Source organism: Dipodomys spectabilis, unplaced genomic scaffold (genome assembly GCF_019054845.1).
Source record: "Dipodomys spectabilis isolate Male_0828 unplaced genomic scaffold, ASM1905484v1 ptg000279l, whole genome shotgun sequence".
NCBI lineage: Eukaryota > Metazoa > Chordata > Mammalia > Rodentia > Heteromyidae > Dipodomys > Dipodomys spectabilis.
In genome coordinates this window covers 2,599,742-2,621,109 of record NW_024870956.1, presented here as the reverse complement: position 1 = coordinate 2,621,109, position 21,368 = coordinate 2,599,742, and positions in this window count along the sequence as shown.

Genomic DNA, 21,368 nt, shown 5'->3' with positions numbered 1-21,368 from the left:
ACATAACTTTCTCATATCCTTCCAAACCTCACCCCAATTTCATTTTTGCTAGTTTCATACTATCTGCATTGAATATTATGGCTTCACTCTCTACTTCCATAAGTCTCTTTATTCCTTCCAATTGACTTACTCTCACAATTTCCAAGTGATAGTTTCCTGGTATTCGTTTTGTTGGATTAAAAGTTCAAATTTATAAGAAATTACACCTTTTAAATACTCCTCTGCAAATAGCATGCTTTGATTAATACTGTTGTTTAACTTGCATAAAATTCTGGCTTCCAAATACGCGTCTTTTGTGTGTCTGGCTCTGACGTCGTTTACTTAACATAATTTTAGATCTATCCATTTCTTTGCAAATGCTGTAACGGTCTTTATAATGGATGGGTGCAATCCAATTGTGTATATTGGCAACACTTTCTCCAACCATCCCTACGCTAAAGGGCATCTGGGCTGTTTCCATAAGTTCTCTACGGTGAATAGTGCAGTAGAGAACATGATTGTGAGACTGATTTTACTATAACCTTTTGGAAGAATTCACCACTATTTTTCTGGGAGCAATCCTCTAGCCAGTTTTCCAGAATAAGTACATCCATTCCTTCATCTCCATCACAACGTTTTTCAAGTCCTCAAAAACACACTACCCCCTACAGGTTTCAACCAGCTAAAACCCCACTGTGCTCATATTCTTTGTTGTTGTTGTTGTTGTTTCTGTCTGGTCTAGGGGCCTGAATTCTGGGCCTGGGTGCTGTCTCTCAGCTTTTCTGCTCAAGGCTAGCGATATACCACTGGAGCCACCATGCCACTTCCGGCTTTCTTCTTTTTGCTTATGTGGTGCTGAGGAATCAAACCCAGGGCCTCATGCATGCAAGGCAAGAGCTCTACCACTGAGCAACTTTCCCAGCCTCAATGAGCCTATATTCTTTTAATACATTTTTTCATAATTTTACACATAATTTAGTGAGAATCTTCTATGTACTTTCCTAATATGGGAATGAGGGATAAGACAATAGAGTAAAAGTAAGAGATATGGAATTCAATTAGCTATTATATTTAAAATAATTTTCAGCTCTCATACCCTTACTTACTATTATTTTAATCTTTATTTGATTACTTCACCTATCCCCTAAATTATAACATGTGATTTAAATACAAAGGCAAAAAAGTGTGGTTTGACTTTGACACTCATGTGTGAGGATGCACAATATGGAAAAATAAAGGGATTGGAATTAATAGCCATTATCCATTTTGTTAAATGGTTTCCTCAATCTGATTCTCACAATTCATATTTCACTCAACAACAAGAAACGTGACTATTCCCTTTGCTTTGCTCCTCATTAAACTTGTTTCCATGTTATTTTGTAATGAAGGATGATTTCATAAACCTACTTTAGATACAAAAATACATTAAAATATTTCTGTATGTATGCATTGATATAAATATGCACACATATATTATAAAGGTTATAATGATAAATGATAACTTCTGTAACTGTACAATTTACTAAATTATTAAAAACATAAATGGCTCAGGCATGGAATCCTGGTTACTCAGGAGGCTGAGATCTGATGATCATGGTTTGAAGCCATCCTGGGCAGGAAAGTCCATGAACCTCTTATCTCCAAACAACCAACAGAAAATCAGTACTGGAACTCTGGCTCAAAGTAGTAGAGTGATAGCCTTGAGAAAAAAGACTCAGAGATATCACCCAGGCTCTTAGTTCAAGAGCTAAATCTACCCCCAAAAAGTATTTAATTTACACCTTTGTAAGAAGAGTATTTCCTTCACCCAAATGCACATCCATGCTCATTTTTAAGGTAACTTTTGTGTCTGGAGTAGCACATAATATTATCACTTAAATATAAAGCATTGCAAAATGGGTAAACTCTATCTCTCTCATGGATTTTACTCTACTCAAATATTCAAATCTTGCAATTATTCCCATTATTTAAAGTCATAGCTTTTTTTCTTTAATACCCATAATATTAGAATTTGAATTGAGTGTCTTGTGTCTCCTAAACGGATGTTCTTACCACTTTGGCATGCCCCCAGCCCTAAATTATCCTGATTAACTTTCAGATAGAATTTCGCTTCTTACTTGTGTATGATCATGGGCTCAGTCTACTTCATGTTATTCTTCCTGGAATTTAGAATAACAGGTGCCTGGCATTGTGTACAGATCTTTCTGTCCAGTCTGAGCTTTAGCCACTATCCTCACAACAGTAGACTCCCATGTAGTCAGGATTTTCATAAGCTTGTCATAGCTATTTTTAAAAAACCTTTGCATTTCCTGCAGGATCTTGAGTACTGAGTTAATTTGTGTTTTCTTGGGTTCTTTTGTTTCTTTTGAATGTATGTGTTGAATTGTTCCTCATATTTCCTTTTGTTTCTTTCCCTCAAGTTCTTACCTATAGTGCTGAGAAACCAAATCTTCTTTCTCAAGATAGTCAAGGTAAACAATATTTATTCCGAAACAATTCCAGTAATATTTAAACACCTTCAGGAATTTCGAGAAGATGGCGGAAGAGAACCTGGTGGCTTAACAAGCTCTCGCATAGAAAGCAGTTCTAGTGCTTCAGTGAACAGTCCTAGGCACACCAAGTGTGCCATCACAGTACAGAGAGTTCGGCCAGAGAGGGAAAATCCAGGTAATGAGACAGATGTGAGCATTTTCCAGCAGCCATGGCTGCAGTGGCTGTGGCAGCTGTGGTAGCATCCATAGCCACCATACCTACAACCCAGAGAGTCTGGGACAAATGTGCCAGATGCAGCGGGCGAGCAGATTTTACCAAGAACTGACAAGTAGCAGATATCTTCATCCTGCAGATAGTAGACCATAGGCTACCCAAGAACCAACACTCCAGCGTGAGTACAAAACTGACATCTTCACTGCTTCTCAAAGGGAGCAGAGGAGGGAAGGACACCCCTCCCCACAACACCGGAGGTATCCATCTTTGATACAGACAAAGGCTTGGCTAAGTAGCTAGCTCCAACTCAGTGCTTTTATGAAAACAAAAGAGTCATTTAGCGAGTCACAAGTACCTACCCTGACCTGCCATTCTCCACTCCACAACCAGGCAGAAAGAGCTACATTCCCGAAGGAGTGGCTTTCTTCACTGGGTAAACAGAGTCAGAGGCTGCCCCTCCCTACAGCAGCCCTGACAATCAATTGAAACTCAGTAAACATAAACCCTTAGAATGGCTCCAGGCTGGGCTCTGTGAATTTCTCTGAAGCTAGCCCCTCAGGGAAAAGCTACTGTTTGCTGAAAAGCCTCAACTTTACCCAGAACCCAGCCTTTTCACAGCAATTCCAAACTAGAGGAAACAGCCATCTCCCTCTTTTGTGATACTCAAAGCAGATCTCCCTCCCTCTGAACTAGCCTGGGAGGAGGATCACAAACATCTGGGTAAACCATCAGAATTTTTTCTGCCTGCTTAAACAAACTGACTTTAAAAAACCAATCAAGCCACAGAAAATGAAACACCACAAGCAAACCAGAAACTCCACCAAGAGACTGGTTACTGACACAAGGGAGATACAGGATCTTCCCATCAAACCCTCCAAAAACAAAATCAAAGACATTTTTTTCTATCTTTTTAAAATTTTTAATTTTAATTATGAAAATTTTTTCTTATTAATCTTTTTTTCTTCCTCTTATAACTTTTATTTTAGGTGTATATGTGTGTGTGTGGGTTTTTTCAAAAAAGTCTCTACTGACCTTTGGGTCTGTTTTGTTCTTTCTTTCTCATTCGTTTTACTTTTTCATCTTTTGTCTTTTTGCATGAATTATTTGTTGTTCTGTTCATCCTCATATATACCTGTCATTGAATATAAGACCTTATCACACATTGTATACATACTTAAAACAAAAATGTATTACACAATTCAAAACCTCTTAGAATTAAATTCCTTAATAGCAGTATTATCTATTTATACCAATACAATATTTGAAGTATTTTTTCAATTTTCTTTTATTGTGAGAATACTGCACAGAAGTTTACAATTACATGGGCAAGATAATGAGTACATTTCTTATCAAGCATTGTAGCCTCCTCCTTTGTTTCCACTTCTCATCCCTTCCAAGCCTTCCCCCCAAACCCTCCCCCCCCCCGACAAAAGTTGTAAAGTTCGATTTCAACATGAAAACTTGTACTTCTCATTGTTGCAACGGGTCTACTTGTATCCTTATTTAAATGATTTGTTTTTCCCCTTCCCCTCCACAAATTATTATTTTTTAGTTTTTCAGGTCTCCTTTTTATCCCTCCCCTCCTCTCATCCTATCCCCGTTATCTCTCAATATTAACTCTTTAAATTTTCATTACTTTTAAGAGTTTCACTTTTTAAATTTAAATATTTGTCTTTACATTTTTTTCTTGTCTCTTTTAAAATTTGTTTTTCTTCTCTCTCTCCTTTCATTCTTTCCAATCCATTTCCTTCTGTAAGATTAGGACTTGTTTAATTTCACTCTCCTTTTACCTTTCCACATCCCTCTAACCCTATTTTTCCCCACCTTTCTCACTAACCATAATAATTTCTGGTTTGTCAAATTCTTCTTTGCTATTCTTAGCCCATTAATACATCGTTGTTTAATGTTGAATAGACTGTATCTCTTGAACTAGATTGTATCTGCAGACTTTTGACTATGCAATTACAGTACTTTGGTTGATGCTTGCCTTAAAATTGTGTTCTAGCATAAAACTGGCATTACTTTCATCCCAAAGGGCAGAACAAGCAAGAAAAACACAAGGAAAATGGAAAGTCCGTGTATCTCAATTCTTACTCAAGATAATCAGGTGACAGAACAGATAATGAATAATCCAGAGGAGAGTTCCCAAAAAGCTCTACACACACTACTGGTAAACATGGTGAATGAAATGATTGAAACCCTGCAAAGGACTCAGTGTGAGCGTGAAAGGGAGAGAGAGGAGGCAAACCAAAGGTCAAAACAGGAAGCTCATGGGCTTGAGGAAGCTACTCAAAGATTGATACTGGAATTGTGAGAGCAGGTTGAGAACACTCAAAGAGAAATAAAGGAATTGCGTGAGCAGGCTGAGATCAGTCAAAGAGAACTACAGAAGTTGCATGAACGTGAGAAATCTAATCAAAGAGTAATAGAAGAATTGCAAGAGCGGGATGAGCATAGACAAAGATCAATAGAGGCATTCATGGAATCCATAAACAGACACTTGAAAGGAGTCAGGGAGACCACAAAGGGAATGCTGAATGGAAATCAACAGAAGGAATGGGAGTCCACAGAAACCGTAACCAACCAACCAAGTGATTTGAGAATAAATACTGAACACCAAATTAAGGAAGTAAAGAATTTCATACAAGATCTAAAACAAAGCTCCAACAAAGAATTTGAAACCATAAAAACTGACCAATTAGAAGCAAAGAAATGAAAAATAAAGTAGAAAGTCTTGACAGTAGGTTAGACCATGCAGAAGATTGAATCTCCGGGATTGAAGACAGCCTAGGTATTATAGAGAAAGAACAACTATCCAAGACAAATTCAAGAAATATGTTAGATCTATTCAACACTTGGAAGACACCATCAGAAGATCTTATGTGAGGGAAATGGGTGTAGAGTAGCACATAGAGACAGAAGTTAATGGTCTAGAATATTTGTTTAACAGGATTCCACCAGAGAACTTCCCAACACCCAAAAAGGCATATTCAGATTCAAGAAGCTTTCAGAACTCCAAATAGACCAGACAAGAATAGGACATCCCATCGTCACATTATAATCCACACAGGATCAATTCAGACCAAGGAAAAGATCCTTAAAGCTGTCAAGGAAAAAAGATCAGTCATCTATAAAGGAAAACCAATTAGAATCACTTCAGATTTCTCAACAGAGACAATTAAAGCAAGAAGAGCCTGGAATGATGTATACCATGTCCTAAAGACAAACAACTATCAACCAAGAAGAGATAAAGCAGGTTACTACATACTAATTAAGGGATCTCTCCTTCAGGAGGATATTAAAATTCTAAATATTTGCCAAACAATAGTGCACCCAAATTTATCCAAGAAATACAACTTTAAATCTCACATAGATCCAAAGACATTAATTGTTCGGGAATTTAACACACCACAATCTCCACTACATAGATCAACTCGGCAAAAACTGAACAGAGAAACCGCCGATCTAAACAAGTGCATACATCAACTGATTTAGCAGACATCTAGCGAATATTCATACAGCAGCATCAAGTACTCTTTTTACTCAGCAGCACATGGAACATTTTCCAAAATACACCACCTTTTAGGTCACAAATGAAACTTGTCAAAATTCAGAAACATTGAATTCACATCTTGCATTCTCTCAGACCAAAAGGGAATAAAATTAGAACTGAACACAAAAAGCCACCAAAGAAAGTGCAATAAAACATGAAGGCTGAAAAACACCAGTGGGTCATGGAAGACATTAGAAACGAAGTTCAAATGTGCATGATATTCAACAAAAATTAGCACAGAGATTATCTGCTCCTTTGGAACACACCAAATGCACGAGTTAGAGGAAAGTTTATAGCTCTGAGTTCCTACATCAACAAATTGGAGAGATCTGAAACAACAATTTAATGAGATCTGACACTCCTTGAAAAAGAGCGTCAAGATAAACCCCCATCCAGTTGATGGAAAGAAATAATTAAAATTAAATCAGAATTAAATGAATTAGAATAAAAAAAAAAAAAGGAAGAATCAACAAAATGACAAGGTTCTTCGAAAAAATTAACAAAATTGACAGTACCTTAAAAAATCTTATCAGAAAAAGAAGAGAACACACCCAAATAAATAAACTGAGAGAAGAGAATGGAAACATCACTACAGACACAACCAAGATTCAGAACATTATAAAGGAATACTGCTCAAAACTTTATGCTAATACGTTTGAAAACTTGGCAGTAATGGACCTTCTTCTGGCAAATATTGACATGCCAAAACTAAACCAAGATGATTTAAACCAGCTTAACAGGCCCATATCAAGCATTGAGATAGAAACACCAATGAGAGACCTCCCATCTAAGAAAAGCCCAGGAACAGATGGTTTTACAGCAGAATTCTACAAGGCCTTCAAAACAGAGCTCACACCAATACTCCTCCAACTCTTCAATGAAATTTAAAGAGAAAGTTCACTACCGAACGCTTTCTATGAAGCCATCATAACGCTCATCCCAAAACCCTCATCAAAGAAAGAGCACTATAGACACTTTTCTTTGATGAACATTGATGCAAAGGCTCTCAACAAAATTATGGCTAATTGATTTCAGCAATTCATCCAAAAAACTTTCAGGGATGAAAAGCTGCTTCAATATACGCAAATCAATTAACATAATTCATCACATCAAATAGAGCAAGGATAAAAACCACATGGTTATCTCAATAGATGCAGAAAAAGCCTTTGACAAGATCAAATACTCCTTTATGGTGAAGGTCCTGGAAAAATTAGGAATCCATGGAACATTCCTCAATACAATAAAGGCTGTGTATGACAAAACTACAGAAAGCATTATACTAAATGGTGAAAAACTAAAGCTATTTCCTCTAAACTCAGGAACGAGACAAGGATGCCCACTTTGACTGCTCTTCAATCTAGTATTAGAATGCCTATCTACAGCAATAAGACAAGATGCGAACATAAAGGGGATCCCAATAGGGAAAGAAGAAGTAAAACTCTCCCTCTTTGCAGATGACATGATCTTGTATTTAAAGATTCCACTCCCAAGTTACTCAAGGTGACTCAAAACCTTGGCAAAGTAGCAGGGTATGAAATTCACCCTCAGAAATGAATGGCTTCTCTTTATGCTAACAATGAGAAAATTGTGGCTGAAAGTTGGAAAACAACTCCATTTGTAATAGCCCCACAAAAATTAAAATACCTAGGAATTAACTTAACCAAAGGAGTGAAGGACTGCTGTGATGAAAACTTTAAACACCTGAAAAAGGAAATCAAAACAGACTTAGAAGGTGGCAAAAACTCCCATGTTCCTAGATTGGAAAGATCAACATCGGGAAAATAGCAATACTCCCCAACGCTATCTATAAATTGAATGTGACACCTATCAATACTCCAACCTCATTCTTCAAGGAAATAGAAAATGCAATCCAAAAATTCATATGGAACAATAAAAGACACTGTATAGCAAAAATGATCCTTAACAGAAAGAACAGTGCTGGAGGAAAATCAATACCAAATTTCAAACTCTTCTAGAAAGCCATAGTAGTCAAAAAAGCTTGGTAATGGCACAAGAACAGTCTCGAGACCAATGGAATAGAACTGAAAACCCAGAAATGAACCTACAGACCTACATCCATCTAATCTTTGATAAGGGAGCTAAAAAAAAATAGAATGGAAGAAAGACAGCCTCTTCAGTAAATGGTGCTCTCAAAATTGGTTAACTACTTGTAGAAAACTAAATCTAGATACTTATATATCACCCTGTACCAGAATCAACATCAAATGGATCAAAGACCTCGGAGTAAAAGCAGACACTCTGAAAACATTACAGGATGGAACTTTAGAAACCCTAGAGCTCCTTGGCACAGGTCGAAACTTTCTTAATAGAGACCCAGAAACACAAAATATTATAGAAAGTTTGGACAAATGAATTGCATGAAATTTCAGAGATTCTGCATGGCAAAGGACATAGCTACCAAGATCCATAAAAAGCCCTCAAATTGGGAGAATATCTTCACTAGCCATACAATGGACAAGGGTATCATATATAAAATATATCTGGAACTCCAAACAATTAAATCCCCCAACAACAAATCCTCAAAGAAACAACTGGCCAATAAATAAGTGGGCTAAAGACTTAAAGAGAAACTTCTCTGAAGAAGAAAGAAAGATGGCCAATAGACACATGAAGAAATGCTCAACCTCCCTAGCCATAAAAAATGCAAATCAAAACAACATTGAGATACCACTTCACCCCAATTACAAAGGCTGTAATCAAGAACTCTAATAACAACAGATGCAGGAGGAGATGAGTATAGGGGAACCCTACTGCATTGTGGGTGGTAGTGTAAACTTGTTCAACCACTTTGGAAAGTGGTATGGAGTTTCCTCAAAAGACTCCACATAGAGCTCCCCAATGACCCAGCAATCCCACTTTTGGGCATTTACACAAATGATCACAAAAAGACTAAACTAAAGCTCCCAGCACAACTATGTTTATGGCAACATTATTTACCATAGCTAAGCTTGGAACCAACCCAGATGCCCCTCAGTAGATGAATGGATCAAGAAATTGCGTTATGTATACACAATGGAACTCCTTGAATCCATCAGAAAGGATGACATTTCCCCATTGTTAGAAAAATGAAAGTCTTGGAAAAAATTATATTAAGTGAAGTAAGCCAGGTCCACCTACACATAGGCCCCATGGTTTCCCTTATTGGTAATAAATAGTATATGCTTGAGACAAGCAAAAAAGGTAAGATTCGTTGATGTTATTTGAAATGTATCCCAAGATAAGTATTCAAATATTTTTTCTTTCATGCGATTGTTTCTAACATATTTATAAGATGAATTTTTGTTGCTTTGTATGTTCCTCCCCCACGATATAACTCTTGTTTTCACTGTATTTTATGTTGATATAATTTGTGGAGAAGGAGGGAAAAAACAAATCGTTTATAAAGGAATAGAGTTGGATCCATTATAACAATGACATGTACAAGATGTTATGTCGAAAAACGAACTTTAAAACTTTCCAAGGAGGGGTTATATTGGGGGTGGTAGGAGCGGTGAGATGGAAAGGGATAGAAAGGGGAAACAAAGGAGGAGGCAACAATGCTTGATAAGAAATGTACTCATTATCTTGCCCATGTAATTTTAACTCCTCTGTATGGTATTTTCAGAATAATAAAAGAAACCTTCATACATATTCATGGTATACGAATTCTATGTGCTTAGAAGGGTCTTTTTATTTTCACAGCCGTCTTTGGCATACACAGACAGATCATGGATTATAGGAAGGTAATAAATTTCCAGATGCTTGCCAGGAGGAGTGAAACCTATAGTTTTTTTTTTTTCCCCAGAGACTTCCCTTTTTATGAAAGAAATATGCTGCTTGATGCAGGATTTCATAAAATTACATTGCTCGGAAGAACTTAAACAATCATCCAACATTACAGAGTTGAAGGAGATCAATTGATCTCCTGAAAAATTTACTTTTGTGTCAAATAAATGCAGGCTGCCATAAAGAGGGTAGACTTTAGAGAAACATGGTGAGTTGTATGTAAATAGGTGATTAGTTGATTTTGTTAATTGTGAACTAATACAGGGAAATGAAGTACAGCAAGGTAAAAAAAATAAAGAACTCTGCATTTGTGTGTGTGCACACACGTGCCTGTACACACGTGCATGTTCATTTGCTCATGCATGCATTCATCATTCTTGCCATAGCATCTGTGCCCAAGGATAGTGGTCTACCAATTGAGCCACTGCTGCACTTCTGTTTTTTTGGAGATAATCACATGTTTTTTTCATGATTGGACTGGCTTTGAACAGTGGTCTTCAGATCTCGGCTTCCCGAGTAGCTAGCTAAGCTAATTCACCCTGTGAGTAGCTAGATAAATTCTGTCTGTCCTCTATGCTTCACTGCTCTTTTATTCTTTTTCTGAGGTAATCACAAGCCTGTCTTATATATGTCTAATTGCTTTAAAAATACTGTTACTGCTTGGCACCATGGGCTCCAATCTGTACTCTTAACTACTTAGGAGCCTTGAGAACAAAAATCAGGACAAATTTTAGGAGAGTTCCTTCTCAATCTATACCTGGGTGTATTGGATGATTTCCACCATCCTGCACTATCTAAAGACTAAGATTGGAAGGACTGCAGGATCCAGGAAGCTAGATAAGTTGGTGTGCAACTCTGATGCCATTGATGATGGGAAGGATAAAAGGACAGATCAGGTGCGTGTTCTTGTGGAAAGGGAACCCCTATCCTAAAATTTACCACTGATATAATGCCAGCCTAGCAAGAACAATACCCCAAGTTGAAATCCTCACAGTTTTCCAAAACCAAAATAAGTACATACATTAACATCCCAAAACTTAGTACAATCTGTTCTTTGCTCTAATATCATCTTTATCTGATTATGATATGATGTGACAGAATAGTTTCTTCATTAAACTTATGATATATTTTAAAAGACCTAGAAAATTCTTTCTTATTAAGTGCAAATGAATGGCATATTGCCTCTTTTCTTACATATTTGACTGCCACTAAAAATCCATCCAATGATTATTATAGTAATATATTCTGATTTATTACTTTATTTGTAACAGATTTTAAATATTTTGCTTTTCTGCTGAAGTTTAAGTATTTAAATAGTATCATCAAAATATATTCCTTGGTTACTTGGGGCAGTTTCTTATAAAGTTTTTAACTAATGGCTTCTAAGAATTCTTAATTATTATATTATTTGTTTTATTTTTAATTTCAATATAATTTTATTGTTAAGGTGAAGTACAGAGGGGTTACAGTTGCATAAATAAGGTAATGAGTACATTTCTTTTGGAGGGAAAATGGTTATCACCACCATCGATTTTTTTGGTACACTCAAACAATTACTGATGCTTTTGCTGTTGGTATTGTTCAAATGTACTTTTGCTTTCTTTGTTCATGCATTTTTTATTATAAAATTGATATAAAAAGGGTTTACAGTTACTTAAGTAAACTAACAAGTACACTTGATTTTATTTTCTATATTTCAAATTTGATCTTAATTACTTATTTTCTTGCTTTTTAAGATAATTTTTTTCAGAGTAGTAGGATTAGTTAATTTAATTTTGCATGATTTTTACACATGTAAATTATTCACGTATATGTTACTTTTAAAATATTTAACATGTGAACATTTAAAATTATTTTCTTATATATGGTTGGTGAATTTAAATAAATTGATTTTCTTATAGTTCTAAACATATTTTTCCAGGTAACAAATAATTACTGTATTTTCAAGAAGCACATAATATATTAAGAAAGGCTTCATTTCCTGGTCACTTTTTGTAAATATTTGAATTAAAAAATACTTGAAAATTTAAAAAAATACTTGTAAATACTTGAATTTAAAAAAAGTTTGAGGTGGGCATGGTGATATGTCGCTTCCATTTTCTACCTATGGTAGGAACTGCGATTAGGTTTGTAATTCAGGAGAGCCTGAGAAATTATGAGACCTTATCAAAAATATCCAGAGTGAAATGTTAAGAGATATAGCCACCCATAGCAAGATATAGAGCACCTGGTTATCATATTCTAAATCTTGAGGTTTAAATACCAGTAACATTAATCTTTTGTCAAAATTAAAGGATACATGTTTCAAAATGTTTATTATTTAAAACTTATTTGCAAAGGTTCTCATGTCTTCTATTTGTTAATTTTCAATTTACTTAATCTATGAGAATCCAAGTATATTGTGACTATTTGATTTCTACTAAACGTTTAAATAGTACGAGCAATGTTATGATTTCATATAACTTATTTTTATTATTTATAATAATTTCCTCTATTTAATATTATAATATTAATATTCCAAATGTGTATGTGGTATGTGTGTGTATGTGCGTGTGTGTGTGTGTGTTTATGTGGTTTGTGTGTGTGTGTGCTTTGTGTGTCCTTTGTAATGCTTGGGAGATCACACCATTATTTCACATATGCTAGGCCAAGATTTTACCACTGAACTATACTGTGTAGTTATAATGTAAATAGTGTTTTAAATTATGACTTTTAAATATTCATTCCTAGTATGTTTTTTCAAAATTACATATGATTAAATATAATCCATTTTCTATCCACGTTAGCAATTGTTATTGTAATTTTATTGTTGTTTAGAATATTTCCACTGCTTTTTCACTTCCAAATTCTTGTGTTTGTTATTGATAAAGGTTTTACTTTGCTTCTTTTCTCTCTTCATTCTTTTTGCCTTTAGAGTTTAGCTATTGTTTCCTTTATTTCTTTGGAAATGAATTATCATATTCTTATTACAATTTATTTACATTGTAAGAGGTCTATACAATGCTTTATTTTCTATTTTATTTTTCCCATCTTCTCTGACTCTCAGTCCACACTATTAGGTGGATTAAAAAGAAACTTGATTAAGGACACTTTGATTATTTTTCTCCTTCTCTTCTCTGAAGTCTTTCTGTTTTTGAAACACAGTAACAATGTCATACAGCTCCTAGGTGGTCCATCATTCTATCCCCTCTCACTCTTTCTGTAGTACAGCTCAAGTCTTTATCATTCAACTTGATTATGCTATTGTATTATCTAAATATTAACTCATTCCTAAATTAATTTTAGTTATTTTAAGCATTCCCTAAAGACATTTTCCCTATATAATATCTGGGGTCTTGTGTTTTCACAAGGTGCAAAATATGAGTGACTATCAAGCATCTAGATATCTGTAGAATATTGGTCCACCTGCTAAATAAACTTGTATGTAAATTCAAGGAATACAGGTCAGTCAGAACATTCTTGTAAAATGGTGTAGCTTAAGCCCTCAAACTAGATTTGAATCTTATTACCGTCTTTATTAGTGAAAGAACCGACACATAGAAGTATGTAACAGATTTATCAAAAATAAACTCTCAGTTTTATTGTCAATAGATTTTGAAAAGGATGCCATGACTTAATGAAATAAAAATCGAATCTTAAATGGGTGTATTGGCACTATTGCCTTTCTAGTTTTAAAGAATGATCTTAGACTACTACCTCAAATCTTATACAAAAATTTAAAATAAAAAATGATTATCAACTAAATGTGAGTTTTAAAAACCTACAAAACATAAATGTAAAAATTAATGAAAATCGATCAGTAAAGGTTTCCAAAAATTTGACATGGAAAGCATTAGTGGCCAAAGAAAAGCAAGAATAAACTAATACCAACTGATAACCTTTCTTAATTCTATGAAAGTAGTGAGAACATATCTAACAGATAGAGGACACATATTTGTTAATGCTACAATGTTAATGCTACAATGATCCTGAATCTGAAGTACTTTTATATCTTCCAATTCTGTATAAATTTTTCCCGAATAGGATATTCCTATAAAGAACATATGTAAATAGTCAATAGGAGGAGCATATGAATTTAGCTTCTCTTTAGTATCTAAGAAAAAAGAAAAAGAAAACTCACTATTATGACCATAATATAAAAAGATGACACAAAATATAGTAATGCATTTGTGGAGAAATTGATATACTCTGCATAACAGAATGATTTGTGTAATACTGTAGTCATTTTAGCAAGCAAGTTTTCAAGTCTTCAAAAGGTCAAAGAGAATTATATATGCTCTAGCCATTACACTTCTATGTATGTATTAAAGAGAAGTAAAAAACTTGTATGGATCGGGAATGCAGTTCATTGACAGTGTACTTGGACAGTATGAGTGAGAACCTGGAAATAATTCCCCAAAACAAATTTTGAAAAGACACCCTATAGAAGATGTATGCAGGACAAATTCCTGTAACTCAATTTTATATCTATTTTAATATCAGTTCTAAAATTTATAGCATTTATATTTGAAGAAATGCAAGTTTGTTAAAATTAGGCTTGGAAAAACTATGATTGTACAATTCACTTTCAAAGCACTAAAATGTATAAAATGAAAGGAGATAATATATTGCATGTGAATTTCATGTCAGCAAAAAATAAAACCATAGTTCAAAATTCTTCACACAAGAAGGTTCCGGGAAGATGGCGGAGGAGAAGCTGGAATCTGAACAAACTCTTGCATAGAAAGCAGTTTCAGAGTTCCAGTGAACAGTCCCAAGCCAGAGAATCACACCAAGTGTGCCATCACACGACAGAGAGTTAGTCAAGAGAGGGGAAGCCAAGCAGACACATCTGAGTGCTTGCCAGCAGCTGCCACTGCGGCGGCAGGGTCGCGGCGGCGACCACCGCCGCGGGGTCATACCTGAGACACAGTCCGGGACGAAGGAGCCAGACGCAGCGGACTAGCAGATTCTACTCAACACCAGCAAGAACTGACAAGGAGCGGACAACTTCATCCTGCACTTTGCAGACCAGAGACGACCCAGGATCCAAGACTCGGCGTGAGTAGAAGCCCAACGTCCTCACTCCTTCTCAGGGAGCAGAGCAGGAAAGGCCACCTCGCCCCCCCCAGCACCGGTGATCTCAATCTTGGATACCGACAAAGCTCGGAGGAGCGGCTAGCTCCAGCTCAGGCCTTGGAATAAAACGAGTCATTTAGCAGGTCACAAGAACTTAACGGTGAAGTGACCTGCCAGACAGCTCCATCCAGGCAAAAGTCACCCAGCTTAGGGGCCAGCCATTGGAGTGGCTCTCCTCACTGGATAACCAGAGCCAGAGGCTGCCCCTCCCTCTAGCAGCCACCACAATCAATTGAAAAACAGAAACCCTGAGAATGGCTCCAGGCTGGGTGCTGTGAGTTTTTTTCACAAAATAGCCCCAGGGAAAAGCTACTGTTTGTTGAAAGACCTCAACTACTCAGAACCTAGCCTGCATCCCCCTGTTTTGTGATTCTCAAAGCAGATCACCCTCCCAGTAAACTAACCTGGGAGGGGGATCTCAAAATCTTGGGTAAAGCAGAGCATTTTTCTGCCTGTTCCAACAAACTGACTAAGAAACCAATCAAGCCACAGGACCTCAAGCTGACCAGAGACTCCAACAAGACTCTGGTTACAGACAAAAAGGAGATACAGGATTCTTCCCACCCCTCCCAAAAAAAAAAAATCAAAGAACTTTTTTTTTTTCCTTCTTCTTCTTTTCTTTTTCTTTTGTTTTTTGTTTTTTGTTTTTTTTTTTTTTTTGGTTTTTGTTACCTTATCTATATAAAATTTTTTTTCTTTTTCTAAAACTTTTATTAATCTTTAATTTTAGCCTATTCTGAAAAAATAATTGTTTTCCAGTAACTTTTTTTTCTCCTCTTATAATTTTTATTTTAGTAATACGTGAATGTGTGTTTTCCTTTCTTTTCTTGTATTCTTTCAATTTTTCTTCATTCTTAATTATCTTTTTGTCTAGCTCTACTGAACTTCTGATCTTTTCTTCTCACTTTCCTATCATTTCCACCTTTTCCTCTCTTTTGTTCTTTATGTGACTTAACTCTTGTCCTGCACATCCTCAGATAAACCCGTAGTTAACTAGTAGACCCTATCCCCCATTGTGTACACACTTAATCCACAAACTTATTACTCAATATAAAACCTCTGAGACTTAAATTCCTTAATAGCAGTACTACCTCTTTATACCTATATAATATTTTAAGCATTTTTTTAAAGTTTTTCACATCTCCTCTTTGTCCCTCCCTTTCTCTCAACATAGTCACATTCCTCTCTAAATAGATGGTCTTTTAATCTCTATAATAACATTAACTTTTACGTTTCTATTTTTTTCTAGTCTCTTTTCATTTCCCTTTCCCTTTCTTCTTTCTCTCTCTCTCTCTACTTGCATCCTACCCAACCTATTTCCTGCATTGTGATTAGGACATAGTTAACTCTCCCTGTGCCTCCGCACACCAATCTATTCCTATTTTTTACCCACATCTCTCCCTAACCCTAATAATTTCTGGTTTTCCAAATTCTTCTCTGCGGTTCGAAGTCCGTTAACATATAGTTGTTTGATGTTGAATAGATGTATCTGTTCAACTAGATTGTATCTGTAGACTATTGACTGTACCAATGCAAACTTTGGTTGATGGTTGCCTTAAGATAGTGTTCTAGCACAAAACTGGTGCTATCTTCATCTCAAATGGGCAGAGTAAGCCGGAAAAACACAAGAAAAATGGCAAATTCGTGTATCTCAATTCCCAATCTTGATAATCAGGGGTTAAAACAGATAATGAATAATCCAGAGGAGAATTCCCAAATAGCTTTACAAACACTGCTGACAAACATGATAAATGAGAAGTTTGACAACGTACACAGGACTCTGTATGAGCGTGATAGGGAGAGAGAGGAGGCATCCCAGAAGTTTATACAGGAATATCATAAGTGTGAGGAAGTTACACAAAAATTGATACCGGATTTGTGTGAACAACTTCAGAATACTCAAAGAGAAAGGGAGGAATGGCGTGAGCAGTCTGAGAACACTCAAAGAGAACTGCAGGAATCCCACGAACGGGAGGAAGCTAATCAAAGAGTAATACAGGAATTGAGAGACCAGGTAGAGAACACACAAAGATCACTAAAGGCATTCATGGAATCCATTAACAAAGAGCTGAAGGAAGTCAGGGAGACCACAAAGGGAATGCTGAATGGAACCCAACAGAAGGAATGGGAGTCCAAAGAAACCATAAACAATCAACTAAGTGATTTGAGGACAAACACTGAACATCAAATTAAGGAAGTAAAGAAATTCATAGAAGACCTAAAACAGAGCTTCAACAAAGAACTTGAAGCCATCAAAGCTGACCAACTTGAAGGAAAAGAGATAAAAAACAAAGTAGAGAGTCTTGACAGCAGGTTAGACCATGCAGAAGATCGAATCTCAGGGATTGAAGACAGCCTAGATATTATGGAGAAAGAACATACAACCATCCAAGACAAGTCCAAGAATATGATAGATCAATCCAACACCTGGAAGACACCATCAGAAGGCCTAATCTAAGGATAATGGGTGTAGAGGAGCACCGAGAAACAGAAGTTAATGATCTAGGAAATTTGTTTAACAGGATCCTAGCAGAGAACTTCCCAAACATGCAAAAAGATAGGCCTGTTCAGATACAAGAAGCCTTTAGAACCCCAAATAGACCAGACCAGAATAGTACATCCCACCGTCACATTATAATCCACACTGGATCAACTCAGAACAAGGAAAAGATCCTTAAAGCTGTCAAGGAGAAAACGGTAATCACCTATAAAGGGAAACCAATTAGAATCACCTCAGATTTCTCAGCAGAGACAATCAAAGCAAGAAGAGCCTGGAATGATGTACACCATGCCCTAAAAACAAACAACTATCAACCAAGAATACTGTACCCAGCTAAACTCTCCTTCATAACTGAAGGCCAAATAAAAACCTTCCATGCCAAAGAAAAATTGAAACAATACATCTCCACCAAACCAGCCCTACAAAAGATTCTTAAAGATGTCCTACACATAGAAAACCAACAAGACCGCAATTAAGGACAAGAAACTGCACCCAAACTGAGAATCCAAGAACCATAGGAAGAACCCAGTTTTCCCAGCCCCCAAGAAGGTAGATAACATGGCAGGAACTCCCAAATACCTCTCAGTCCTATCTCTTAACGTTAACGGACTGAACTCTCCACTTAAGCGACCTAGGCTGTCTAGTTGGATTAAAAAACAAGAGCCTTCTATCTGCTGCCTGCAGGAGTCACATCTTGCCTGTAAAAACAAACACATTTTCAATGTTAAGGGCTGGAACAAAATCTACCAAGCAAACGGCCCCCATAAACAGGCGGGAGTTGCAATCCTAATATCAGATAAAATAGACTTCAAATTAAAATTCGTGAGAAGAGATAAAGAAGGTCGCTATAATACTAATTAAAGGATCTCTCCTTCAGGAGGATATTACAATTCTAAATATCTTTTTGCCAAACAATGGAGCACCCAAATTTATCAAAGAAACACTACTTTCCCTCAAATCCCATATAGATCCAAAGACATTAATTGTTGGGGATTTTAACACACCACTCTCCCCACTAGATAGATCAACTCGGCAAAAACTCAACAGAGAAACTGCAGATCTAAACAGCTGCATAGATCAACTAGACTTAACAGACATCTACCGAACATTTCACCCAGCAGCATCAGAATACACGTTTTTCTCAGAAGAACATGGAACGTTTTCTAAAATAGGCCACATTTTAGGCCACAAAGCAAACTTCAGAAACATTGAAGTTATACCTTGCATTCTCTCTGACCACAAGGGAATAAAATTAGAACTCAACACCAAAAGCCACCAAAGAAAGTCCGGCATCACATGGAGGCTGAACAACACACTGTTGAATCATGAGTGGGTCATGGAAGAGATTAGAAAGGAAATTCAAATGTTCATGCTATTCAACAAAAATGAACACACAAATTACCAGCTCCTCTGGGACACAGCAAAGGCAGTACTCAGGGGCAGGTTTATAGCTCTGAGCTCCTACATCAACAAATTGGAGAAATCTGAAACTAACAATTTAATGACACATCTAAACTTCCTTGAAAAAGAGCAGCAAGATAAACCCCAATCCAGTAGACGGAAAGAAATAATCAAAATTAAATCAGAATTAAATGAATTAGAATCCAAAAAAACTATAGAAAGAATCAACAAAACAAAGAGTTGTTTCTTCGAAAAACTTAACAAAATTGACAGACCCTTAGCAAATCTTATCAGAAAAAGAAGAGAACACACCCAAATTAATAAACTCAGAGATGAGAATGGAAACATCACCACGGAAACAAGCAAGATTCAGAACATTATAAGGGAATACTTCTCAAAACTTTATGCTAATAAGTTTGAGAACTGGACTCTTCCTAGCAAACATTGACATGCCAAAACTAAAGCAAGATGAGTTAAACTATCTTAACAGGCCCATATCAAGCATTGAAATAGAAACAGCAATAAGAGATCTCCCAGCTAAGAAAAGTCCAGGACCACATGGTTTTACAGCGGAATTTTACAAGGCCTTCAAAGCAGAGCTCACACCAATTCTCCTCCAACTCTTCAATGAAATTGAACGAGAAAGCTCACTACCGAACACATTCTATGAAGCCATCATAACCCCCATCCCAAAACCAGGCAGGGACTCATCAAAGAAAGAGAACTATAGACCCATTTCTTTGATGAACATTGATGCAAAACTTCTCAACAAAATTTTGGCCAACCGACTTCAACAATACATCCAAAAAATCATACACCACGATCAAACAGGATTCATTTCAGGGATGCAAAGCTGGTTCAATATACGCAAATCAATTAATATTATTCATCACATCAACAGGAGCAAGAATAAGAACCACATGGTTATCTCAATAGACGCAGAAAAACCATTCGACAAGGTCCAACACCCCTTTATGATGAAGGTTTTGGAAAAATTAGGAATCCATGGAACATTCCTCAATACAATAAAGGCTGTATATGACAAACCTACAGCCAGCATTATACTCAATGGTGAAAAACTAAAGCCATTTCCTCTTAACTCAGGAACAAGACAAGGATGCCCACTCTCTCCACTTCTCTTCAATCTTGTATTAGAATGCCTAGGTACAGCAATAAGACAAGATGCAGACATAAAGGGGATCCAAATAGGGAAAGAAGTAATAAAACTCTCCCTCTTTGCAGATGACATGATCTTGTATTTAAAGAATCCCATAGACTCCACTCCCAAATTACTCAAGCTGATTCAAAACTTTGGCAAAGTAGCAGGTTATAAAATTAACCCCCCAAAATCAATGGCTTTTCTGTATACCAACAATGAGAAAAGTGTGGCTGAAATTAGGAAAGCAACTCCATTTGTAATAGCCTCACAAAAAATAAAATACCTAGGAATTAACTAAAGAAGTGACGGACCTCTATGATGAAAACTTTAAAATCTTGAAAAAGGAAATCAACACAGAACTTAAAAAATGGCAAAACCTCCCATGCTCCTTGATTGGAAAGTTTAACATCGTGAAAATGGCAATACTTCCCAAGGCTATCTACAAATTCAACGCAATACCTATGAAAATTCCACCCTCATTCTTCAAGGAAATAGAAGAGGCAATAAAAAAATTCATATGGAACAATAAAAGACCCCAAATAGCAAAAACCCTCCTCAACGGAAAGAACACTGCTGGAGGAATATCAATACCAAATTTCAAACTCTACTATAAAGCCATAGTAATCAAAACAGCTTGGAATTGGCATAAGAACAGACCTCAGGACCAATGGAATAGAATTGAAAACCCAGAAATTAACCTACAGACCTATAGCCATCTAATCTTTGATAAGGGAATTAAAACAATAGAATGGAAGACAGACAGCCTCTTCAGTTAATGGTGCTGGCAAAACTGGTTAACTACATGTAGAAAAATAAAGCTAGATCCTTATATATCACCCTGCACCAGAATCAAATCCAAATGGATCAAAGACCTTGAACTCAAAGCAGACACTCTGAAAACATTACAGGATGGAATAGGAGAAACCTTAGGTCTCCTTGGCTCAGGCCGAAATTTTCTGAATAGAGACCCGGAAACACAACAAATCAAAGAAAGGTTGGACAAATGGGATTGCATAAGGTTGCAGAGCTTCTGCATGGCAAATGACATAGCTAGCAAGATCAATAGAAAGCCCACGGATTGGGAGAAGATCTTTACTAGCCATACAACGGACAAGGGTCTCATATCTAAAATATACTTGGAACTCAAAAAATTAAACCCCCCAACA